Genomic DNA, 27,764 nt, shown 5'->3' on the forward strand with positions numbered 1-27,764 from the left:
TTTTTGCTGGCCGTTAAATCAGGGCCTTAAAATAAACCATTTTGGGCCAAACTAGGGGATAGCTACAGACACAAATTGATCATTTTGGGCCATTTTTGATAATGATAGATCATGTGGGGTGCTTAATATGGCTTCTGCATTGGTCTTTTCGACTAGAGGTTGTGAACTAGGGTCGATACTAATTATATGTTAGTGACGTGGTGATTGCTGGTCTTATATTGATTAGCACCCTGACTCAAGTTTTGGTGTGTAGTGACACGTAGTAGGTAACACGCAGAGGTAGTAGTTAATACGAACTATTGTGATTATATATATATATATATTTTTTTTGACATCCACAGTAGGGTAATACTAAGTATCTTGCAAGATGTTGGATGACAGAATATAGTGTATTATTTATACGTTTTACTTCATTACAGGCACATTAGCCCTTAATAGGATCGATGGGAATTAGATATGTGACCCACAATGCCTTGACCTAGGTAAGGTTCATTTTTCAGGATTATACATCAATTTATATAAAAAATTGGCTATTAATGTTGTTCCAAGTTAGAGTTTTACAATATTATTATTATTACTTTCTTGGTAGGATTAATAACATTGAAGGACCACAGTACATAACAATATTGAATGTTCAAAAACATCAGATGGATATGCGTTGTACAGTGTACAAGCAACGCTGTTAAAAAACATTGGTAGGTGCGCTTAAACTTTTCTAAACCTTTTTGACAGTTAATTAGAGTAAAAGTAATATTAGGCCAAATCAATGTTCTAAAAATGTTATCGGATAAGGAAACCTAGCTGTACCCTAAAAGATTGTATGTTTGATGGTCCCACAAAGAGTATTTTCAATGGTCTCATAGACATTACACATTGAAAGCACATTAAAGTAAGATCTAAAAGATGATTGTAATGTATAGATGTAACAGGTGCTGGAGATATGACTCGCCATATTGTGAATCTTTCATGACTTGCCTCATAAAGAGTATAGATATAAAATACAATTTGTTTGCTAACTTAAGGTCTATATTAGTTCCCATGTGCAACCATTGGACATGCTAAGTCATTGGTATGGTAATATTCGTAACTTCTGTCTTTGGGATAATGTGATTCGTATATAATGGAATGTATCATGATAGTTGTACTTATATATGTATTTTAAATGTTTTTACAGCCCTGACGAAGTTCTTTGTAAAAGAACGAAACGCGTTGGCTGCTTAAGAATTATGAAACTGTAAAGAAGAATAAAGAGGAAGTTTTGGAAATACACACATCACTGGATGGACATTTTGTTTGGACTTATAAGAGTGGTGCGACTTGCAGTGGGTTTAAAGGCTCAAAAGGTTGACAGAAAAGACAGAAGCTAATCCTGTGTGAATAGCCATGTTTTCAGAGATTTCCTGAATTGGAGAAGGTCGGTGCATGATCGAATTTCAAGCGGAAAGGAATTCCACAGTTTTGGGGCAAGAGTGGCGAATCTGCGACCTCCTTGGCGTACCCATTTGAAAACCGGGATAGCAAGAAGTGAGAGATGAGCGGACCTTAAATCGCGTGTGGGAGTGTGCCTGAGTATCATGCTATTAATGAACTCAGGACTGGTGCCATACAGAGATTTAAAAATTAGGCAACCTGTCTTGAAAGCACAGCGCTGTGATATTGGAAGCCAATGTAGTTTCCTCAACAGCGGGGTAGCGGTGTGCCATTTAGGTTGACGATAAATCAGTCGTGCTGCCTGGTTCTGGACTATCTGTAGGCGCTTAAACAAGTAGTGAGGCATGCCCAAGTAAACAGATTTGGAGTAATCTACATGGGATAGGACTGTAGAAATCATGGCCTGATTCAAGGCGTCGTGAGTGAGGAAACGATGAATTTTCCTGATTTTGCGCGTTTGAAAAAAGCACTTAGACACCACAGCTCCAACCTGAGTTTTCAGGGAGAGGACGCTGTCCAGAAATACTCCTAAAGTTTTAGCTGACGTGGACGGGCGGGAGGAGAGCCGAGCTCTGAGGGCCAGTAGTGGAGGCCCCAGTGCTTATGGCTGGGTTGCAACACTTTTTTGACTTGGCCCTAACAAAAAAAAAAACATTTTTGATATTTACAAAGCCATGCAAATGCTGATTTGTGTGGCCTTGTAAAAAAAAAAAAAGTCATGCAATGCAGCCCACTGCGTTGCTTTATGTTACTTTGCATTAGGTAGGCGTTCCATGGGCAATGCATGGGTGTTCCTGTGCATTCACCCATGGATTTTGATGCAAACCCATATTAACAAAGAGGTGTAGACATGAGATTGCGCCAGAATAATATTTCTGCATGAAGCTGGCGTAACAAGAAGAAATAACTTAATTTCTCCCTGTTAATTCTTCTTTGGATTTATGCTTGATTCTGCAGCATATATGAGGAAAAAACCCTCAAGGGTAATTTTTATGCAGGAAGGTACCCCTTCCACCACAAAAACTAACCTGAACATAATGCTGACATCCTTGCAATATGGCACAAGGGTGCCTGCATTGACCCTAGGCAGCCCAAAGTGCACCAGTGCATGGAGAGAGCAGAACTGCGTTATTTCTTTAAAGATATGGCGCAGTTCTGCTCTCCCCAAATGATGCAACACAAAGCAGCAGCTTTGCTTGCTGTGCCATATTTATATATATGACCTATACCAGGGGTACTCATAGTACAGCCCGCGGGCCGCCAGCGGCCCGGCAAGCCTTCCTTGGCGGCCCGCGGACCTTGCCGACATCATATGACTTTGTGTTTTGTTTAACGCCGGTTGCGAGCTATGGGGCCGGGCGATTCTTTTAAATAACATTCACTTGTTAATGAGGCTTTGTTGTACTTCACCTCTTCTTAGCGCCCCTGCATCTCCACTCTGATTGAGTGGAGATGCAGCGGCACTAAGAAGAGGTGAAATACAACAAAGCCTCATTACCAAGTGAATGGTCTTTAAAAGACCCGTGAAGTACTTGGGTGCGGCGGCTGTGTGCGCTCTATCCACTCTGTGCCCCGCCCCGCCTCCCCTCTCATCGTGCCTGGCTCTGCCTGGGAATGAATGTCATTTGAAGTGAAGTAAAGACTACAACACCCAGAAGGCATCAGCTTGTCAAATGAAGACTCGAGATCCAACCCGCAAGCGCACAGGTCTCAGAGTCAAGTGAAAGAGCCCCCCCTATTGCCCCTTTACATACTGTTACATGTCTGTGTGACAGGGCCTGAAAACATCAAACATGTGAATATTCACACACGGCAGAAACAGGAAGGACTGAGCTGTCGGTGCTCTTGCACTGACAGCGGTGCATGCTCAACGACTTGTCGGGGTGGGCAAGAGTCGCCCTGTAGTACCTCTTCTCTCACTCGTAAGTACTTGTGTGATTCGCCCCTTATCTGTTCTGAAACGGGGTGCCGGGGAGGGAGTGTGGGGGCAGAGTGCCCTAGTTGTTTGTTGGTTGAGGGTTTCTCAGCTCTCGCATAGTGCGTTCAAGGGCAGGTACCTCCAACTCTGTGAGCAGAGCCCTTAGCTCACCCTCTGCCTTGCGGATGGCTGTTGCGAGGTCACTTGGGGCCCCCCTGCTGAGCTCCTTGTCGCTGTGTATGAGGCTGAGCAGATCAAACACCACGAAGAAAGCACTGAACACTACGGTTGTGCTCCCGGCTATTCTGGCTAGAAGGCGGCCACTGTTCAATACCTGGACGGTTTTAACTAATTTGGAGAGATGGAGGCCGGCCTGGTCGACTCCGAAGCACATGTTCCCAAAATCCAGGTTTACAGTCTCGGCCAAATCTCTGATTTCCTCCGCCAGCTGGTTGGCAGCCGTCATGTGTTTTTTGATTCTCTCCAGCCCCCTTTCACACTCCTTCAAGAGCCCCTCCACTTTGTCTTTGTCTATGTCTATTTTGCTGTTGATCGCATCCACCACACTTGCCCCTGCAGAGGTGACTCCCCCTGCGGTGGAGAGGCCGAGTCCTACAGCAGCTGCCCCGAGGGATGCCCCTCCTGTGAAAGGTGCAAGGACCAGCCCCCCCCCCCCCCCCCAATGCCAGCAGTCCCCCAGAAACACCCGCGAAGCTCCCGATGGAGACAGAGAGAGAGAGGGAGTGTGACAGAGAGAGAGAGGGAGGGAGACAGTGAGAGAGAGGGAGGGAGACAGAGAGAGAGACAGAGAGACAGAGAGAGAGAGGGAGGGAGACAGAGAGAGAGAGGGAGGGAGACAGAGAGAGAGAGGGAGGGAGACAGAGAGAGAGAGGGAGGGAGACAGAGAGACAGAGAGAGAGAAGGAGGGAGAGAGAGAGGGAGGGAGACAGAGAGAGAGAGGGAGAGGGAGGGAGACAGAGAGAGAGAGGGAGGGAGACAGAGAGAGAGACAGAGAGACAGAGAGAGAGAGGGAGGGAGGCAGAGAGACAGAGAGACAGAGAGAGAGAGGGAGGGAGACAGACAGAGAGACAGAGAGAGAGAGAGGGAGACAGACAGAGAGACAGACAGACAGACAGACAGACAGACAGACAGAGAGAGAGAGAGAGGGAGGAAGACAGACAGAGAGAGAGAGAGAAAGGGGAGGGAGACAGACAGAGAGACAGACAGACAGACAGACAGACAGATATGTGTGAATGCCTGGTCTGGTGGCTCAGGGGACAAAGGCGTCCGCTGCAGGGGCCTGTGTTCAACCTCATGGTCATAGTTTTTTTTGGGGTCTAGCTCCGCCCCCTCCCCCACTGGCCCCGCCCCCACCGGTACGGCCCTCAGCCAGAAACCACACTGTAAATTTGGCCCCCGAGAGAAAGTTTGTGAGTACCCCTGACCTATACTGACTGATAAACCAGAAAAGTAAATCTGCACCCATACAAGTACTCCTTGAATGGATGCAAATGTACTACTTTTTAGAATTCACAAACATTGGTAGTAGTAGGCTTGGAAAGCTATGCCAGGCTCAGATTTCCTGATGTACTACTGCCAACCAAACACCCAAAAGGTGATGGGACAAATGCTTGCAAATATTCTAACCAATGGCAATCCTTCGGAGTAGCATTCCAAACCACTGTTTTTCACCCTTTGTGTCACTCTAGACAGCGGGCACGATTTAGACAGAGTTAAGGCACATAGGATGGTGGAGGACATTACCGTCTTTACTGTACCTGCAAAATTTAGAGATGCCTGCCTCCTGGCAGGCATCTGTATACATTAGCTGAATCCACAGTTTCTGTCAAAATAGGAAACGTTTAACAGGCGGCTCCATCAAACATGATGGCTAGCTGTCAAACTTTTCTGAACTTTTTTTGTTTTTTAAAAACAAACTCCCAGAGTGTTTTGTTTTATTTTAAATCAAAACAAATAATGACCCTGGCGTTAGTTTTCTCCCATGGTGTGTGTGTGTGAGGAGGGGTGGCACCAGGAGGGTCTTTTTTCTTTTTTTACATCCCTTCACTATTGGGCAATGAGAGATAGTTAAAAAAACCAAATCTGATCAAATTACTTACCTTTGATGGCACCTACTCAAACGGCCATTGAATGAAATTTTACACTGACAACGTAAATTTTACTCTATCAGCAAAAACTTGCAGTCTGCCCAACTTAAAATTTGGTGTGGTGGATGCACCTTGAGTTTGGCAGCCATGGTACTCAATTGTCGTTTAAACACACTACCTGTCCACTAAACTCTAAATCGGTCCTAGAGGCCCACCTCATGCAAATCAGTACTGACTCTGCTCCTCAAGGGAACAATCCATCTTGAACCGGGGCCAACTCTTTTAGTTGTAGAAATGTGAGATTCACCCCCCTCCATCTCACTGGCTACAGTGAGCAGCTCACACCTTTAGTTACTGGGAGGTAATTAACAGCTGTTATTGCCTGTGCTGATAATTGTACATAACTTAAGCTCCAGGAGACCTTCATAACAATGCACCAATAAATAAGGTCAGTGTACACTGGGCTAGTACCATGTGAGGACATACTCTCCTGAGCTCTCTCAGAAAACTTTAAAATCCAAACAGAGTCCTGAAGCCAAATATTCTCAAATTTAAAAAAAATACCTTATAGAGGTGTAGAAAAAGGATTAGAAGGGCCTCTATTTTTGCCACTGAGCTGAGATGGGAGACGGGAGTGAACCAACACGCTTCTTAGAAGACGGGGAGAGCAGGGGAGGAGAGGCAAGCGGGTACGATATTTGTATGAGCTGCACGGTCTACATCACAGAGGTGAGGTCTAGTGGTATCGGAGTAAAGGAGTTGTGCGGTACTCAAAGCTGTGTTGATGGCAAAAACAAGAAATTGGCCTCTGGGTCAGCCACAGATTAAGCCCTGTATGTATGCTCGGGCAGTGCTGTGCCGGATCCATGGGTGTTGATAATAGGCTGTAACTGACTGTATAATATTTACAGAGTACATCAGACATACTACAAAATGTTTTTGTGAATAGGGCCTCATATGTGCATAACTCAACATAGGTGTATCTCTAGACTCATTAACAGAATTGCAGAGATTAGGCTGTCCATTAATTTTCCTTCTTCAAAAATCAGCAGAGGTGGACATAGCTTATATAGAACTAATGTAGAACTAATTACATATATATGTATATCCTACTGGCAGTCACCAGTAGGTAGTTATATTAGGATCTAGTTTCCATAGATGAAGCATTTTTAGGTCTCGCCTGACCCAGCGCATGCGCTGGTCTGGCGAGACTTATTGAGATGGCTCCAAAAAGTCCTACCAGGCCAGCCTAGAGCTACAGTGCATGTGCGCGGGCGCGCGCGCCGCGCTTTACCGCGATTACTTTCACTTTCGCGGCCACACGGCCACTTTGCATAGCCAATAGGTCTCTCTTTTGGGACCTTATAAGTATTTAGTTATGCAACTGTTGCATGGCTAAACACTTATAGGGTCCCAAAGGCGAGACCTATTGGCTATGCCAATGCTTGTTTGTTTTGTTTTGCTAATAACTTTGGGGCCGTTTGACGAATCCTCGCTAAAGTATGGCAATCACTTCAGCTGCTTTCTGGAAAGTTTCAGGGTGATTCGTCAAGCGGGGTCGAGAAAAAGAGGGGGGACCCAAAACGCGGTTTCCCCATGCAGTTTCCAGTAGGGATTTTAGACACAACTACATCCCGAACCGCTAGATCGAATTACACTAAATTTGGCAGAAAGCTAGCGCCTGGTCCAGAAAGTGTCCTTTTCATAATTTGTTGTAACCCCATTCAGTAGTTTTGGAGTTATTAAAGAATTTTTTTAATATATATCTAGGGACACAGAGGGTCCACGGATCCGACAGATCTCAAAGGCAACCTTGATGACACACCTACCTCCCACCAGCTCGTACCTTGTCTCCCAGAAGGGCACTACACATGTGCTGCTGCAAAAATCCCGAAATATTCCCTATTTTACAATTACCCCCCCCCCCCACTACCCATATGCAATGCTCTTAAGGGTCTGATGTGTTTGGATATATTCTGAAGGGGACATATGGTAGTGCACTCCCTAAATAATTGTGGCAGTAACTTGTTGAGCCTTGGAGTCCCATATCAGCTTTTCACCAGGGCCAGATTGCTGTTTTTTTCCACCAAGCATTTCCCCAGTGGGTTGGAGCCTTTAGAGGCTGATTTTTGGGGGAGTGACCGCCGTCATTTAGGGTTCGCCAGAGGTCGCAACTGTGATCCCTGGCTTTCCTTTTGAGACCCCTGGTGTTGCTCGCGTGACCTCTGCCTTACAAATCACACTGGCAGCACCTTGGAGATAAAATTAACACTTCTCAAAGAACCAATCCTGCTTTTCTCTGAAATTCAGTAGCCGCTGTGTGCAGCAGGGTCCACTCTAACCTGCGTTGTGTTGTCTTGCTGAGAAAGAAAATAACTTGCTACTTTCAGTTCAGCTGATACTTTCTGTTTCACAAATGGCGCGTACCTGTAAAAAGGCCTCTAAGAGAGTGTGAAGACCCCGCCGCTAGGCAGAATGGCTTGGCCTGAGCAAGCAGCAGTCTTGTCAAAAACACTCTCTCAGAGCATGGTGTATGTTGAGAGCCTATCATTTCACTGTGCTTTTTTTATGGACAGTGACTTGTCTTTATTCTCATGTTACAAAAAAGGGCCAATGAAAAATTGTTATTGTTATGAAAATTCTACACAATTTAGAATATAAACACAATGCACTGGCCCGAGCACTTGCTGCCAGGCCATCTACTGAATGTACACTAGTGTGCAATTTGTATAAATGTTCTTAAATAGCTGAACAGTGTATTTTTTATCTGTCCAATAATGTACATGATAGAGGACTGCAATCTGCATTTTATTTTAAACTGGGCAATATGTTGTTATGTTATGTTAGAAGATTTCTAGAGCGCATTGGCTGCCCGTAAGCGTCCCAGCGCTGAACAGAAGTACAGGCGGAATCAAGAGGGGAAGCTTACGGGAACAGCCAGGTCTTCAGAAATTTTCGGAATGTTAGAAGATTAGGTTGTGCACGGAGATCAGGGGGGGAGTATGTGTTTTCTGGCATAAAACCTGGTGCTTTAGTTCTTGATGCATTTCCAAAATAGATGCACTGTGTAGTATCCCATGACCTTCATTTTGTGCTTTGTTCATCGCATTGTGAAATGTTTTATTATTTTCAAATAGGTTTGAAGATTGGTAATCTAGGTATTGTGTTTGGGGGTGTCCCATTGTCTTTTTTTCATCTGGACAAAAATAATGCCTGTGATCCCTAAAACTGGTGTGTTAGGCTCCGAGCACTTCCTCATGGCTCTAATTATTGCATTGTGCTTTTTTGAGTGGGCAGAAAGCTTAGGGGCCAATTTATATGCTGGCGGTAAGCATTCTGTATCTCAATGGAGACGCGGTGTGCTTACAGCTAACATAATGGTCCACCTGCCAAATTTAGATGCGGGTGGAACTTTAGTTTGATCTACTCCCTTTCTGCTGTGATTAAACTCTTCCGACTGCCCTGTGGAGTATGTGCCATTGGCGGCAGACCTCTAATTCCACCCACTTAGTATAGAAGGGCGAAATTAGAGGCCCGTTTTTACTGCCGGTCATCGCCAGGAAAAAGCATGGTGGTAAGAGGCTGTGAAAACTGCTAAATGCTCCCCTCACCGTGGGTGAGTACTTTCAAGGCGAGGGAAGCATTTTCTTTTTTATTTTCAAAAAGTAAATCCAACTTCGGAGTTTTCTTTTTGAAAAGAAAGGAGAAAACTGTTTGGTGCAAGGCTCTGTCATGTTGCTTTAAGAACTGACCAACTGCTTGGTGGTCATTTCTAAATCTGGCGGACGGTATCTCTGTCAGGGCAACAGAGTAATTTACTCCATTGCCCTGGTGTAGAAACGGGCTGTTTGCCAGATTATAAATCTGGCCCTTATCTCTTAACATGTCAAATTTTCAATGATTTGCCTCTTTCAAATGTTGTTGCATCTTCAACTTGTTAATGAAATGCACTGAAAGAATCAAGAATTTTTGGATGGTCGCAAAAGCTACAAATCCACCAAGAGTCATTTGAGAGAAAATATATGATGCTTAGATAGTTGCATTGCAAATATTTTTGAATTAGGTACAATGCTATGCACAGGGGTACAACACTATGCAACATTGGTTTGTTATGCAGCCCACTATGAGGTCAAGCTTAAAATAAATGTTCACTAGAATGTCTTATGCGTACAATATCTTGTATGTCAATAATTGACAGGTACTTAGAGGGCCATATTATCAAGAACGGGCGTAACATTATCGCCGCTTTAGCGGCAGGAAACTGCCGCTAAAGCGGCAATAAGGAGCTTGATAATATGCTCTAGAGAATTCCAATAGAAGCCCAGGTTTGATGTCCTTCCCACCAGAACCTGGGCTTCTATTGGAATTCTCTAGGGCATATCATCAAGCCCCTTATCGCCGCTTTAGCGTCAGTTTCCTGCCGCTATGTTATCGCCTGTTCTTGATAATATGGCCCAGAGCGTCTTGCAGTTTTAAAAAAAATCTGCGCATTAACCCAAGTATTTGGAGTTTTGCATTGTGCGTCTCTAGAACAGGACAATAGGCATGACACTTAACCTATCATCTACCTATCAGCAATATAGCCTATCTCTGATATTGCTCTAATTAATTTCTTATCTAATTGAAACTCACTTACCAAAAGCCTTGGCCTGGGCAAGTGACCATTTGAGCGTCGCAACAAAAATGCATACGTTTTAACTAAAAAATATGGCAAAGTGTTAGGCAAATGATAGCCATACCTCTCAAATAAGGATTACCTGAGTGAGTATGTCTTAGGGTTAGAGCAATGTCCTGCACCCCCTTTCCAATAGGCCAGAATTGAATGAAAATGCTTCAGTCCAGGATGTTAAAGTTCATGTAATGTCGGTGGGTCACAGATCATGTGATTTCACTTCCTGTGATGTCATTCATAGGTCAAAGGGCATGTGGTGTAATTTTCGCTACCCTGGACATTTTGGGAAATTGTCATGTATGGTCCCTGTCCCTGTCTTCAGTTTCCCTGGGTAATTACAGTTTTGAAAGACAGTGGTCTCAGGACAGACGGAGGGGGGGCGAGGGTGGAAAGAGAGAGAGAGAGAGAGAGAGCGAGCGAGAGAGAGAGAGAGAGAGAGGGAGAGAGAGAGAGAGAGAGCTGGTTTGAACATTTTGTTAGCATGGAGTCTGGCCCTACCTTTCACGCGCGCAGACCAGATCTGTCAGACAGGAGTGGAAAGCGACTCCTCAGAAGAAGCAGAGACATATTGCATATTAATGTTAACATTTCAGAGCATGATAATATTGAAATGCATAATATTTCCATTATATGTGGGGCTGAGACGGGAGTGAAGGCAAGCTACCCAAAAAATACATGACAAAAAGTACCTTGAAGATCTGCAATGTGTTTACTCCATGGCACTGGGACATTTGGAACATCTAGGTGCCGATTCCGATCCTGGAAAAACCGGGTACGAACCGTCGGTCGGAGGGTTTTCTCCGTCCGACTCGTACCCGGTAAAAAAACATTACAAACATTGAAGTACGATTCGCACGGAAACACCATTTCCGTACGAATCGTAAAAAACACCGACCGACGAAAATATACATACAAATGTGATCCGGGAAAGCACCGACGTGACGTCGGGACGCAGTCAGGCTCCGTTTCACGAACAAGGAAGTACGATTCGAACCGACACCAGTCTGGACGGCAATATTTGTACGGCACCCAAAAAGTGCCGGAAAAGCGAAGTACGGCGCGATGCGAGCGGAATTGGGGGCCCGGTACGCGCCGAACCCCCCCCCAGACCCCGCGGATGTACATGCCGTACCCCCACCCGTGTATGTACACCCGTGTATGTACGAGTCGTACCCCCACCCGTGTATGTACACCCGTGTATGTACGAGTCGTACCCCCACCCGTGTATGTACACCCGTGTATGTACGTGCCGTACCCCCACCTGTGCATGTACACCCGTGTATGTACGTGCCGACGGGTGTACATACATGGGTGGGGGTTCGACTCGTACATACACGGGTGGGGGTACGGCACGTACATCCGCGGGGTCTGGGGGGGGGGTTCGGCGCGTATGCTGGCACATGTCTCCATGGTTGCTATTGCAGTTCGGTCCGTACGGTGTATTTTCCATACGGTTGTAAAATTGGAAGGACGGGACGGATCGTACTTGCGCGGTCGGACTTCATTTTTCCGATTCGTAGGGTAAATCGTCCGAGGATGTGTCGGACACATTATCCGACCCGAGGACGTGTGGGGATATTTTCCCAATGCGATTCGTATGGATTTTTTCCCATACGAATCGCACTTGGCAGTTTGTACGCTACTTGTACGATTCGTACGGTAAAAATCCCGGATACGATTCGTATGGGGAAATTTTTTCCAGGATCCGAATCGGCACCCTATTCTTTGGAAATTATGTTTATTTTTATCTGGGGAAAAAGAGGACATTGGCTGTAATTTCTAAATTAAAATGCACTTTTACAAATGCTTTGGACATAAACACAGACAAGTAACTCGGAAATTATATGGGGAGCAAAATAACTGTGAATGCGTTTCTTTAGAAAGCTTTACATGGAAGATACCCGTTAGCACAGACTTGCTTTAGAGTGTCTACTAGAGGCCACAGTTAACTAATGACTGTACTAGCATCGAGGGAATATTTGATGCACAATTTGTTTTCTGAGCAAGCCAGGGAGAGTGGCTTTGGAAAGAGGAAGCTGAATGAATCGAAAAAGTAACACTTGCTCAAGCTTTAACGGATCTTATAACCTTATAGGATGCACAAAAAATCGTGAAAGCTGCACTTTTGGGAAAAGTCTGCATTTTTCTTTTTTTCCAAAGTTCCCGTAAAAGTTACAAAATGCAAAATGCACGTGTCTCTGCTGAAATGTCTCATTTTTTGGGTGTGAAAAATACTCCGGCTAATTAATAATAACAACAGATGTGCCGCAAAAAGCGCTGTTGTGTGACACTAAATTGCCATTTCTACCGGCCCAAAATTTGCTAAATCGTGCCACAATTTCCCGGGGGTTCTAAGAGGTGCCGCTCAGGTCCTGGGCTGTTGGTTTGGCTCACAAGCTCTTTCATTCAAGCTTTTGGGCTCTTGACCACAAATGGCCTCGTTTGCACCGGAACAGCGCTGCTCACCTGGAAAATCAGCGCGAGCCACCACAAGTTCATCTCTTTGCACAGCAAGCATCATCGCCAGCATGGAACCTTCAACGTGAAGCACCAGCCTGCCTTTCTGCGACGCCCAGAACTCCTCAACTATGACAATTAACAAAGAAACACAAAACCTCCCCGCCCCCTTCACCCCAAGTAGTCAAGTGGGGAGAGGATGCAGTTCGTCGGCTTAAACTGCCGACTTTGGTGCAGGAAACCAGGGTTCGAGCCTCGAAGTCGCGTCCGCATCCTGTGATTCTGGGCAAATCACTTAATCTCCCCGTGCCTGAATGTGTAAGGTAAATACGGTGCTCATGTAAAGCGCTCCAATACCTTCGGGGCGAGTTCGCGCTATATAAATATGCACAAAAAAAAAACCACTTGATTTTGAGACAGGAGAAGATACCTTGTGCCTAAGTGAAATAGTGAGTTGGAATCCTGGAACATAGTGCATAGAGAGTGATGCGCACCCCGTGTGTACGTATAAGGGAACAATACATTAAGCATCTGTTGTCACAACCCCATCTGTTGGCGAGGGGATGGGGGCAACAGGGGCATGCAGAGTAGTTGTTTGTAAGTCAATCACAATAGTCTCCCAATTGGATGCTATCGAGTATTTGCAGTCCTAAACAGTCTTCCCAGTGTGAGGTCACACTCTCCGCATGAGCTCACACCGTGAGTTATTGCTTCCAGGATGCAAGAAGGGGTTCATGTGATTTCCAGCGATGGATGATGAGTCGTTTGGCCGTCAGGAACCCCAAGCCAAGAAAGTGAGACATGACTCTTTGCTCCTTACATCTACGGTAAAGGCCTGAAAGACATATTTCCCATGTGTGGAGCGCCAGGCGACCAGTACAGGCAGATAGAAGGTGCGTAACACCTCGCCAGTATGACTGCAGGGATGGGCACATCCACAGCATGTGGTGAAAGTCAGCGTCTATCAAGTGACAACAGGGGCAGGCAGCATCTGTGGGGTAGAAGTAGCTGTTTATCTTGACTGGGGTGAGATAAGCCTTATGTACAACGTAAAACTGAATAAGGGGGAAGCGGCATTCTGGGGGATATGGACTGGGCTTTCCAACAAGGCCGCCCATTCTTTGTCCATACAGGGACTAGTCAGGTTGTCTTCCCATCTGTGGCTAAGGCGAGTAAGTGTCAGTGCAGCGTGGGTGTGGAGCAAGTCTGCAAACCAATGGATCAAGTGCCTACCTGACCCCATCCCGTGGAGGTATGGTAATGTGAGGTGTATAGGACGTTCCTGTGCCATATTGCCCCACCTGTTCCCTAATGAAGTAACAAGGAGTTATATAAATGGAAATAGCCTGGGGCTAGATCTATATCCTTGATCAAGAATTCGTATACTAGGAGGCCTCCATCTTGGTAGAGGTCACCGAGGGTATGGATGCCACTCCATGCCAGGCAGTTCATTTTGCCAAAGAGGTGGTAATCTGGCCTTGGGAGTGCCAGGTAGAGCCAGCGCCAGAGCATAGGGGGTCACTGTCCATGTCAGATAGAGGTTCCGCCAGAAACAGCGACATGCCACTGCAAGTAGTTAGGGGTCAGGTAGTGGTGCCCGCGTGCAAGGGTGGAACAGATAAAGGACATCCGGAAGACACCAAGCAGGCATTATTGTCACTGTGTCTGCAAGTTGCAGGCTTGCCAACCACTTAGCTATCCATTGGAGTTGGGAAGCGAGGTAATATTGTTCGAAGTTAGGCACCGCAAGTCTGCCCTGGTTTATGGGTAGGTATAGCATTGAGAGTCAACCCTGCAGAGTGAGTTGTTCCATATGAATTCTTTTGCTAGCTTTTAAAGAGGGCTAAAGAAGAAAGTCAGAATGTAGAGGGGGAAGTTGGCAAAATAATAGAGATGATGAGGAAGGATGACCGTTTTCAGAAGGGTCATGCGCCCTGCTACTGATAATGGCAGCGTACACCAAAAGGTCATCTGTGCCCATAAGGATGTTATGGCCCATGTGAGATTGGCATCAAATAGATCCATAGGTGAGTGATACACTCATATGCCCAAATACTTAAACATGGTGGGTTGCCAGATCATGTGGATCTCATTAAGAGTGAGATGTGGGTCTAGTACTACAGGATCAAACAAGCAGGACTTAGCCCAGTTGACCCTTAGGCCAGAGAGGTCAGCAAAGCAGTCAAGCATCAGGACAATCACGTCAGGGAGTGAATGCACATCTCTGAGGTGGTGCAGGGACAGAATATCGATGTAAAAATATCGACTTGCACTAATATCGAGGTAAAAATATTGTGGGTCAGAAATATCGACAGACAAAATATCGTGGTCGAGAATATCGATTTTAGGTAAGTAATATCGATGTTTAAAATATTCAATTATGTAAACTTTATTGATTATTTGGAGTTGCTATTAATTTCTTTTTATTTGAATTTTTGCTGGTGGGAAGTAATTTAATTATATCAAATGTATAGAATATTTTTTATTTGTTAATATTTGTTTAATTGAGATGTTATAGGGTTAAATGTGTAAAGTAATTTATCATGATTTAATTAATCATTTGGTAATTATTTGTAATTAATTAATTGGCAATTAATTAGGATAATTGTATAATTAGTTTTAGGTGTGGGTTGTGGTGTTTATAGGTGTAAATGGTGGGAAGGGTAAGAAGTAATTTATTTTTAATTGATGAATTAATAATTAGTTGTTAATCAATTTAAATTAATAAAAAATTAATTATGGTAATTTATTAATACGTTAGATGTGTTGTGGATATTATAGTGTTTAAGCATGTGTATTTAATGAATGTTTATTTTTTTCTATTCATAATATTGACTATTAATTATGTTAATTCTGAGAATAAATTTAAATAACATTTTTGAAGTGTTTTTCATTGGTGTCGTGTTATAGGGTAGGAAACAAAATAAATACATTTATGTTTTAAATAATTTGTTTGTTAATATTTGCTCCTTTAAAATAATTATTGTTTATATGTGTTTTCATTAAATTATTCTATATAATATTTGTAGCTTTTTGTTATATGTAAGTTATATTATAGGTGTTCTTTTTATATGTTTAATATATTTATTTGTATATTTTGTTAATATTGTTTATTTACTTTTATGATTTTTTAAAAATGTTTTCTATTGTTTAAATGTTATTAGTAATTATTGTTTCGCTGCTATCCAACACTTTTCCTAATGTTGCACTCACTGGAGTAGGAATAGTAATTTTTACCGCTCCGCTATCCAGCACATTGCCTACTGTTGCACTCACTGTAGTGGGGATAGTAATTTTTACCCCTCTGCTATCCAGCACTTTCCCTACTGTTGCACTTACTAGAGTGGGAATAGTATTATTTGCCCCTCCGCTATCCAACATTTTCCCTACTGTTGCACTCACTGGAGTGGGAATTGTTATTTTTACCTCTCCGCTATCCAACACTTTCCCTACTGTTGCACTCAATGGAGTGCAAAATGTAAGTTTTAAGACTAATAAATATTTTAATGTTTTAATTTATGATATATTTTTTTTAAATCAGATTGTATAGGTGTATGTGTATGTATATATATATATATACATATATATATTCACTGAAAAAACAATAGGTTTTAGGGTTGTTATAGTTAGCTGGACATTTCACTCGAACAAAACCATTGTAATTCCTCCGAGATAGTTAGTTGTACTAACTACATCTCGCGCGCCCGCAATCCACTGCTGATGATGTCACATATTACATCATTCATGACATGGTCAGTGACATCACTGATGGCATCTCAAATGACATCACTGATGACATCATCCAGTTAATGTGGTTTGGTTCGTTATATAAATATGTATTATATATATATAGCAATTTGCATTGAAGAATGAGTGGATCTATGCTCCTAATTTAGATGATCCACGGATAATTGAAGAGCTAGAGCTTGAGTTGGCTACATGGCCTAAGCTGTTGACATTTTGCGGGGATTTTAATATTTCTTTCAATCATCTAGGAACACCACATAATCAATACATGACCACCTATTCAGGAAGGAAACCTAATGTCTACAGGGCGCTTTCTCAACTCAAAGGAAGTTTCGATCTAATAGATATTTGGGCTCTAAAACACCAACTAGATCCCGGTTACACGTATTTTTCATTTCCACATAACAAATATGTACGGATTGATTATATGTGGCTAGCCAGCGAGCTGTCATTTGGAGCGGAAATTGATAAAAGCCCTAAGCTACTTTCTGACCATAATATGCTCATTTTAACCATTAATTTGACTAAAATGCATAGGCCCCCATTTAATTGGACTTTCGACAGAAAACTTTTGTTAAATAAAGAATATATTGAACATATCAAGATTTGGGCGCAGGGATATTTCGACTGTAACCGGTACAGTACAACAAGGAATATGGTTTGGGATGGCTTTAAGGCAGCTCTCAGGGGGGAAACTTTGAGATTTGTCACCAAATTGAGGAAAAAGGCAGCCCTCGCTAACCAGCAACTCATGTCGGATTTAGCAAAGGCAGAGCAGGAACATATAAACACTATAAATAATGGAGACAATAGTCAAGATACATTACGCAAACTAATAATTCTAAAAACAGAGATTAATAGCAAGCTTAATCAGAAAGCCGCGGAAATTTTCCAATCTAACCGAAATAAACTATACGAAGACGGGGAGAGGGTTGGAAAGCAACTGGCCCTTCGCACCCGCCAAAACCATTCATTTAACAAAATTAACACTATTCACGCAAATGGCACGATTTATACAGAATCTGATAAAATATTAGATGTCTTCAAGAGATATTATGAAGATCTTTATAAAAATGAAGATTCTCTTGAGACAGACAAATTACGAAGGGGATTATGTGATTGGGGTCCGAGCAACATTCTCGATGCAAATAGCAGAGCAGAATTAGAAAAGGATATTACCCAAGAGGAGGTACAAGCGGCGGTAAAAGATCTCGCACCCGGTAAGGCAGCTGGCCACGATAAGATCCCTATAGATCTGTATAAAATTTTGGGATCAGCAATTTTACCCTATATATTGGATCTTTGTATAGGGATACAGACGAATGGAACCACGCCGGAGTCTTGGAGAGAGACTAATATATTGATATTCCTTAAGAAGGGTAAGGCGCCAATACATCCTACATCATATCGCCCTATCTCCCTAATAAACTCAGATACAAAAATGTATGCTAAAGTCCTGGCCAATCGGCTCAGGGGGGTGGTTGAACATCTGGTCTCCCCGTGGCAACATGGATTTATCCCTCATAAAGGGAACCACGGATCATACCCGTAGGGTGATTTCACTATTTGATATCATGACAGTGACGGGGGGCCAGATGTCCATGATCCTCCTTGATGCCGAGAAGGCCTTTGATCGAGTATCTTGGAGATATCTTTGGGCAATAATGGACTCTAATAATTTTGGGCCTGGGCTTATCAAAGCAATACAAGCCATGTATCAAGATCCGGTAGCAAAAGTTCTGACGATGGGCTTAGAATCGAGACAATTTAAAATCCAACGGGGTACAAGACAGGGATGTCCTTGTTCCCCAATACTATTTGCCCTATTTATAAACCCCTTGATTGAGAAACTATTGGCAAATGCGGCTATAACACCAATTAAAACAGGCATCTACGAAACTAAGGTATTGGCCTATGTCGATGATGTGGCGATTGTGACACCAGATCCCTCTGAGGCTTTAGAAGAAATCGAGAAAATAACTCGGTCTTTTGGAGATATGTCTGGATACTCTCTGAACACTGGAAAAACCGTTGTCATAAGCACAAAAAACACCTTTTTTAATGACCCCCGAAAGACATCTAGCGCTATATATTTGGGTGTCTGTATATCCCCACAGGTGGAAAATATCAACAAACTTAACTATGACCCCTTGCTTGTAAATATTAAAAAGGAGCTACTGAGGGTTAATAGCCTTCATCTTTCAATTATAGGAAGAACTAACTTTGTTAAAATGAACATCTTTCCGAAGATCTTGTATCTATTCCGTGCGATACCCATCTTAGCTGAGGATAAAACTATTAAAATCTTCGAAACCCTAATTTCTAAATTTATCTGGGGATACGGCAAGATCAGAAGATCCTCAAAATTTCTATCTCTCCCACAGCAAAGAGGGGGCCTAGGACTCCCTAATATAACTTTATATTTCTGGACTAGCCTTCTCCAAGGGATGTTCCCGCTATTCAACGCTAGCCCTCTGCCCTATAGTACAGCTACTATACGTATCCCGTCTATATATGAGTTGGCTGTTGGTGAGAATGCAAAAGGATTATTACTACGACAAATTGAACCATCTTATTTTAAGTAGGTTAAATTTAAAATTATAGATAATGCTTGGAGTGTTTGGAAAAAAATCTGCAAACATTGTGATATTACAAAAATTAATAGATATACACCCTTATGGCATTCTCCTATTTTCTCCGCACAAATCAATGACGATATTGCTAAAAGATGGGAGGCTCTTGGGTTATTATCAGTGGGGGATTTCTTAGATGCCCCATCTAGCTCGAGATTCTTCAATCTACAACTCAAATTTAATATCCCGACTTCCGATCTTTTTAAATATATGCAAATAAATTCTATTCTTTCCGCAAAGGCTGCACAAATTTCACTGAAGACTGTTTCTTTTCTTGAAAATACTGACAGAGGGGGAAAAAGACCCAGTATAAGTATAATATATAGGCTACTGATGGAACAATGTCAAGATGACATGGAAAGAACTGAAACATGCTGAGCTTCTAAATTGAATAATCCAAATGTAGATTTAGATAAGATTCTCTCCCTCGCTGATAAGATTTTTCTCACAGCAACTCTTAAAGCACAATTTTATAAGACTGTATACAATCTATATTTTACACCCGCTAAACTGTTCACATGGGGCAAACGAACAGACGATAAATGCCCGCGGTGTGGGATGGGCCCGGCACATTTAATACATATGTTTTCTGAGTGCAGTAAATTGACATTGCTTAAAACTAAAATATCAGATTTTTGGGAAGAGGTTTTTTGCCACAAAGTTCAGATGTCTCCTACTTTATTTGTGATCGGGCATGACAATACTTTGAATCATACTAAGGACGAAGAGATGTGCCTATTTCTGGGTATGGCAGTATATAGACTTATATTGGCTACCAGATGGAAAGACATAGATCCTCCTAATTTCCAAGTTTGGATAAATCGCTTTTTGGGTATAGCAAACCAATAAATAATTTACGCAGTTAAAGGCAAAAAGGCTAGACAACGTGGTGCTCTGATTTGGATGCCAATTACCTCTTGGAAAAACAGGTTTTAGTTTAGTATAGACTATTTCTGGTTGATCAGATTATTTGAAATGTATTTTTTTCTTTTTTTTGTGGGAGGTACCCTAAACTCAGACTATTATTTGCAGTATTGTATATTATTCTTACTGAAATCTTGTTTTGTATATATTGTACGTAATGAAGTTGCCTAATAAAAATTTCAAAAAAAAAAAAAAAGAAGAATGAGTGGATATATAAATATAATATCTGGATGGAGGATTTAGTAGCAGTGTGATTGACTGTTTACTTGACTAATTTATAGTGTCTCACTAAATATATTGGATAGTGACTAAACTGTGTGAATATCTGTATCACTTTGTCAGTTGTTGTGTAAACTGCTGCACCAGTTGGTTACTAGCTACATGGAAGTCTATATTATTTATTGAGTAGTTAACTGAGTAATTGTATAGGAGAGTGAATGTGTGTGTGGTTCGGTGGGTGTGTGTGACTGCCCAAAGATGTGTGAATAGTTGATTCAGTAGGTATATGAAGTTAAAACTACATGTTATAACAGTTGTTTGGGTGAGTGAATATCTTTATGGGTGTGATGATCAGAAAATATATGTCTCAATGGTACATGTCCAACAAACTAGAAAAATAAAAGCCAGTGTATGTGTCAGTTGTTGTATATAATAAGTATACATAAGACTCAGTGATTGTATGGATAACTGTATAGTTGTAATAGTGATTTTATAACACACTAAGTATGAGCTATTATCTATATGAATAGATGAAGTGGTGTTTTTATAAGTGTTTAGCTAAGTAAAAGTAAGAATGATCCATTGTTTGCATAAGTGAGTAGGATGACTTCATAAGTGATTAGGATGTGTGCTGGTGTGCAATGTCGATATAGGTGTATAAGTATATTTGATAGCGTTCTATTGATCATTGACAGCATGTATGAGTGAATCTATAGGTAAGTGATTAGATGTGTGTATAGATCTAGGAATCGCTGAGTGGGTGTTTAGAAACTTGTATTGGTGTGTCAATGGTGTTAAATCTGGCACTCTGTATTTTACAGTGAGTGATGAAAGGTTATACTAGTGTATGATGAGGTGTATCTGATTGTCATGTGGATGATGTCATCAGTGATGTCATTTGAGATGTCATCAGTGATGTCACTGACCATGTCATGAATGATGTAATATGTGACATCATCAGCAGTGGATTGCGGGCGCGCGAGATGTAGTTAGTACAACTAACTATATCGGAGGAATTTCAAAGGTTTTGTTCGAGTGAAATGTCCAGCTAACTATAACACCCCTAAAACCTATTGTTTTTTCAGTGAATTTCTAAGGTTTTTTAAATGCTAATTCCTAACTCTATCAGGCCTGAAACCTATGGTTTTTCAGTTAATTTCAAAGGATTTTTAAATGCTAATTCCTAACTATATCAGGCCTGAAACCTATGTTTTTTTCAGTAAATTTCAAAGGTTTTTTAAATGTTAATTCCTAACTATATCAGGCCTGAAACCTATGGTTTTTCAGTGAATTTCAAAGGTTTTGTAAATGACAATTTTTAATGTATTAATTTTTATACTGATTTTTTTGATACTGATTTACTACATTTTTTAAACTGTTTATTTTTAGATATTTTATTTTTTTAATTACATTATACATTACAATACAAAATATACTTTCTCAGAATGAATTACTTTAGTTTAAGTACTTTGCAAATAGGCAATAGCCTTTTAAGTACAGTAGTTACAGTTTTTGCAATGGGCAACACAATTTCAAACACAAAGCAACATTGAGCTCAATGTGAATTTCTAGTCAAATGCAATTAGTCACTTTATGGATTACTTTTCTAACCACAGGACTGGACATTCAGTCCTTGGACATCTCCTGTAAACAGTTGAGTAAAGACTTTTTGGTTAAAGTAGTGATTTTTAAGGATTATTATTGTATTTTAAAAGTTGACACAGAAATGTTTTCACATAGAATCACCAATGTTATCCTACGGCAGAAAATTCACTTAGCAGGTAAGTTGTGTTATCGTTACTTTTTCTTACTCAGTGGTGAATCCTGGATCCAGCACAGGTGAATCTCCTGTAAACAGTTGAAAGAATGTGTTTAAGTCATACAGACGATTTTTTAGGAATATTTTTAGTTTGTGAAAATAGACACAGAAACTTTTCTGCTTAAAAGCACACAATGGATTCCTATGGAAGGATATACAAGTTACTGTTAAGTACGCTTAAAATTACTTTTCAGGGTCAGTGCTGGTCTAAAAGATGCAGCACTGGGTTCTCTCCTGATAACAGGTGAGTAAATCGGAATTCGTAGTTCGGCTGATTTTAGAGGAATATTTGTACGTTTAAAAAATGGACACTTAGAAACTTTTCTAGTGAAAACCACACAATGGATTCCTATGGAAGGAAATACAAGTTAGTGGTAAGTACGCTTAGAATTACTTTTCAGGGTCAGTGCTGGGCAAAAAGATGCGTTACAACAAACAAATGATGGACGGAATGCTGACAATGCAGACATTCTCCCCCAGTCAAGAGATCTGGGTTAAATCCATCGTTTTTTTGCCCACTACGCCACCCCAGTTTGGACATGGCCATATGCAAATCAGTCTTGACCCTGTGCCTCATGGGAACAGTCCAGCCCGAACTGCCAAGCCATGTCTTCCCTGGACCGGAATCAAGCATCCTAGGACCGGTTTCTGGCTCTCAGCCGTCATCAGCCAGGATAGCTTGACTCCAGTGGCGTAGTGAGCACGGGTCCCACGTCTGGGAATACCCATCCCACATATCCATCAATTGTTGTTTTTGCATTTGTCACCCCGAGTGGGAAGGGTATGCTCAGACGTGAGTCCCTTGCTCTCCATGCCACTGGAATCAAGCTATCCTGGCTGACGAGGGCTGAAAGCCCGAAACCGGTCCTAGGATGCTTGTTTCCAGTCCAGGGAGGACCTGGCTTGGCAGTTCGGGCTGGACTGTTCCCATGGAGCACAGGGTCAAGACTGATTTGCATATGGCTGGGTTCAAACTGGAATGGCATGGTGAGCAAAAAAACGATGGATTTAGGCCCAGATCTCTGTACTGGGGTGAATGTATGACATTGTTCTGCATTCTGTCCATCAATTGTTGTTTTTGCATTTGTCACCCCGAGTGGGAAGGGTATGCTCAGACGTGAGTCCCTTGCTCTCCATGCCACTGGAATCAAGCTATCCTGGCTGACGAGGGCTGAAAGCCCGAAACCGGTCCTAGGATGCTTGTTTCCAGTCCAGGGAGGACCTGGCTTGGCAGTTCGGGCTGGACTGTTCCCATGGAGCACAGGGTCAAGACTGATTTGCATATGGCTGGGTTCAAACTGGAATGGCATGGTGAGCAAAAAAACGATGGATTTAGGCCCAGATCTCTGTACTGGGGTGAATGTATGACATTGTTCTGCATTCTGTCCATCAATTGTTGTTTTTGCATTTGTCACCCCGAGTGGGAAGGGTATGCTCAGACGTGAGTCCCTTGCTCTCCATGCCACTGGAATCAAGCTATCCTGGCTGACGAGGGCTGAAAGCCCGAAACCGGTCCTAGGATGCTTGTTTCCAGTCCAGGGAGGACCTGGCTTGGCAGTTCGGGCTGGACTGTTCCCATGGAGCACAGGGTCAAGACTGATTTGCATATGGCTGGGTTCAAACTGGAATGGCATGGTGAGCAAAAAAACGATGGATTTAGGCCCAGATCTCTGTACTGGGGTGAATGAATGACATTGTTCTGCATTCTGTCCATCAATTGTTGTTTTTGCATTTGTCACCCCGAGTGGGAAGGGTATGCTCAGACGTGAGTCCCTTGCTCTCCATGCCACTGGAATCAAGCTATCCTGGCTGACGAGGGCTGAAAGCCCGAAACCGGTCCTAGGATGCTTGTTTCCAGTCCAGGGAGGACCTGGCTTGGCAGTTCGGGCTGGACTGTTCCCATGGAGCACAGGGTCAAGACTGATTTGCATATGGCTGGGTTCAAACTGGAATGGCATGGTGAGCAAAAAAACGATGGATTTAGGCCCAGATCTCTGTACTGGGGTGAATGTATGACATTGTTCTGCATTCTGTCCATCAATTGTTGTTTTTGCATTTGTCACCCCGAGTGGGAAGGGTATGCTCAGACGTGAGTCCCTTGCTCTCCATGCCACTGGAATCAAGCTATCCTGGCTGACGAGGGCTGAAAGCCCGAAACCGGTCCTAGGATGCTTGTTTCCAGTCCAGGGAGGACCTGGCTTGGCAGTTCGGGCTGGACTGTTCCCATGGAGCACAGGGTCAAGACTGATTTGCATATGGCTGGGTTCAAACTGGAATGGCATGGTGAGCAAAAAAACGATGGATTTAGGCCCAGATCTCTGTACTGGGGTGAATGTATGACATTGTTCTGCATTCTGTCCATCAATTGTTGTTTTTGCATTGGGCAAAAAGATGCAGCACTGGGTTCTCTCCTGATAACAGGTGAGTAACTCGGAATTCGTAGTTCGGCTGATTTTAGAGGAATATTTGTACAATGGTGAAGGCTGGGGCGGGGCCTGAGTTGACATGTGCAAACACGCCCTGTGGCGCGTATTAAGTGGGGGAATTAATTCCTCTTAAATGCTGCGGTCCCCTGGGGGCCAACTAGCCCACCAGGTACCTCCAGTATGCACCAGGGAGCTGCGTTGCAGAGAGGTGTTCAGAGGCCATGCCCCTTTTTATAACACTCTGCAATGCAGCTCCGTGGCGCTTACTGGAGGTACCTGGTGGGCTAGTTGGCCCCTAAGGGACCTCTGGATTGAAGAGGAATGAATTCCCCAACTTAAAACGCGCCACAGGGCGTGTTTGCACAGTATCACCTCAGGCCCCGCCCCCTACCTTCACCACTGTGCAAACACGCCCCGTGGCGCGTTTTAAGTTGGGGGATTAAGTCCCCTTGAATCCTGAGGTCCCCTGGCGGCCAACTAGGCCACCAGGTACCTCCAGTAAGCACCACGGAGCTGCGTTGCAGAGAGGTGTAAAAGGGGAGTGGCCTCAATACACCTCTCTGCACGCAGCCCCCTGGTGCATACTGGAGGTTCCTGGTGGGCTAGTTGGCCCCCAGTGACCCCCAGTATTCAAGGGGAATTAGTTCCCACTCTGCAAACGCGCCAGGGGGCGCGTTTGCAGAGTGGTGTAAGGAGGGGGCGTGGCCTCCGGCCCGATCCCGTCTTTTTTATCTCTTCTTTGTTTTAGAAGGGGGGCTGTGTAGCCCCCCTTCTTTTTCTATTTGTTTGGCCCTGGGGACCCCATCCCCCAGGGACTGCCCCCAATTTTTATTTATTAAAAAACAAAAAATCGGGAAGGGGGCCGCGTGGCCCCCCTCCCGAGGCCATATTTTGCCCCGGGGACCCCATCCCCCGGGGCATGGCCCTTTAGTTTAAAAAAAATTATTTTTATGGTGGGTGGCTGCATAGCCCCCCTCCTGTGGCCACTTAAGGCCCCGGGGACCCCATCCCCCGGGGCCGGCCATTGTTATATATATATATTTTTTTTTATTTAATGGGGAAGGGGGGGCCGCGTGGCCCCCCTCCCGGGCCACTTCTGGCCCCAGCGACCCCATCCCCCGTGGCCTGGCCTCTCGTTGGAGACCGCGGGGGGGTCCCCAATCCCCCCACGGTCCCAGCCGGCTCCCCGCCTCCTGCGGGAGCCGGTCCTTGCTTTTCCACATGGGAAGCAGCAAACATGCTGCTCCCCATGTGGAAAAGCAATCTGCTTTGCTTCATTGAAGCGAGAGCAGGTTTCCCTGCTCTCGCTTCAATGAAGCAAAGCAGTTTGCAATGGCAGGGTGGGAGCTGCAAGGCTCCCGCCCTGCCATTGCACACAGCAGTGTCCCGGGGGTGGGCACCCCGGGGCACTGCAGGAGCCGGCCCTGGAGGGTTGGCGGTCCCCAGGGCCTATACAAGGCTCCAGGAGGGGGGTCGCGTGGTCCCCCGCTCACATGTACAAGTTTCCCCAGGGGGTGGCGGTCCCCGGGGCTGGGGGGGCCTGAGAGCCTCCCACACCACAGTGTTTTAAGCCCCGGGGGTGGTGGTCCCCGGGGCTGGGGGGGCTGCGAGCCCCTCCACCCATGTTGATGAAGCCCCGGGGGGTGGCGATCCCCGGGGCAGTGTGGGGGGGATTGGGACCCCCCCACACTTTATTTTTTACTCTGTCCCCGGGATTTGGCCCCCCGGGGGAATATTACCATATTCAGCGCTGGAGCCCGCGCTGAATTTTTTTTTCAATCGGGAGGATCCGCTCATCCAGCGCACATCCTCCCGTTTAAAAAAAAAAAAAAAATTGGGGCCTTGGGGGTCCTTGTGGGACCCCCTGAGCAGGCCTAGGGGGTCAGGGTGTTATTACCCTGCACCCTTGTCGCGTTTTCCACCTTTTTTTAGGTTTCCTTGTGCCTCGGTTCTACCGAGGCACAAGATGGCTGCCAACACTTCCTGATTCAGAGTGTTGGCAGCCAATTAGCATACAGCTCGTGCTCGGGAGGGTGCGGCGAGGGTGCGCGGATCCTCCGAGGCCATAGATATATATGTACATTTACCTCTAATTTTCTCAGGAACTACTGAACGGATTTACACCATTTAAGCAAAAGGTACGAGTCTGAACTGAGGACTACCTCTTTGCCAAATTTGGTGTAATTCCGTTCAGCAGCTCGGGCTGTAGCTGCGTCAAAAGGTCCTATGGGAAAATGCATGGGGAAAACGCGTTTTGGGACTCCCCTTTTTTCTCGCCCCCTGCTTGACGAATCACTGTGAAATTTACAGGATAGGAGCGGACCGGAGCTGGCCAAAAGTTTGGAAAATTTCGCGAAGATTCGTCAATCGGTGCCAACGTTATTCCAAATAGAATGCTGCGGATTTCCTATGGAAAATAGGTCCTAACTATATCTACCTACTGGCGACCGCCAGTAGGTAATATATATATATATATATATTATATCTGTCAATTTTGATATATTTATAAAATTTTAAAATAAATTAAAATGAATAGTTTATTAATTGTTTTACAGTAAATGTATACATATATATTATATTTTATATATGTATGTTTACATTATTTAAATTACATGTATTTATTATATTTGTTAAAATGTATATTGAATCTAAATAGGTTTTTGAAAGTTAATTTTATTATTTGATATGTTTAATATTATTTTTTACATCTATAAAAAGTCGATATTTTGTACATCGATATTTGTTTTGATATTTTTATACTTCCCATTATAAATATAGGATGTCAATATTTTTGACATCGATATCTATGACTCGATATTTGTGTACGGGGATTTTTGGGGCGTCGATATTCTATCAGTGAACCCTCTGAGGTAAAAAAACGTATAATCTACATAAAGTGAGACGGAGTGAAATTAGTCACCCAGAGGTATATCCCAATCACCACTTCTCTCACAAAGCGCAAATGCCAGTGGTTCAATCGCTAGGGAGAAGAGTAGTGGGGAGAGCTGGCAGCCCTTACTGGTCCCCCAGTGAATTTGTACTGCTTCTGAAACCAAAGGACCTGTCTTGACTCTGGCCAGTGGACGAGTGTAGAGGAGCTTGCGTAGTCGAATAAAGCGACCCCCAATACCTTAGCGTGAGAGCATTTCAAACATGAAAGTCCATTCTAGAGAGTCAAAGGCCTTAGCCAAGTCCAACACCAGACATCCTGCCCAGGGCCACTAACCCGGAGCATACCTGAGAACACGGAAGATGCATTGCAAGTTCAAAGATGTATTGTGGGCTGGCACAAACCCGTTCTGGTCTGAGTGGAACAGATTCGGTACTAGAGATGCAAGCCGGTCTGCCAGTTTTTTGGCCAGTACTTTGAGGTCCGTGTTGAGTAGTGCCAAGGGCCTGTAGGAACCCAT

At 43.7% G+C, this 27,764-nt stretch overlaps 1 pseudogene; it reads right to left on the reverse strand.

The window, feature by feature from the left end:
* Positions 1-3,428: 3,428 nt before the first annotated feature.
* On the reverse strand, positions 3,429-27,764 carry LOC146805650 (apolipoprotein L3-like; annotated as a pseudogene).

The sequence above is a fragment of the Triturus cristatus genome, chromosome 8, assembly GCF_964204655.1.
Source record: "Triturus cristatus chromosome 8, aTriCri1.1, whole genome shotgun sequence".
Lineage (NCBI taxonomy): Eukaryota > Metazoa > Chordata > Amphibia > Caudata > Salamandridae > Triturus > Triturus cristatus.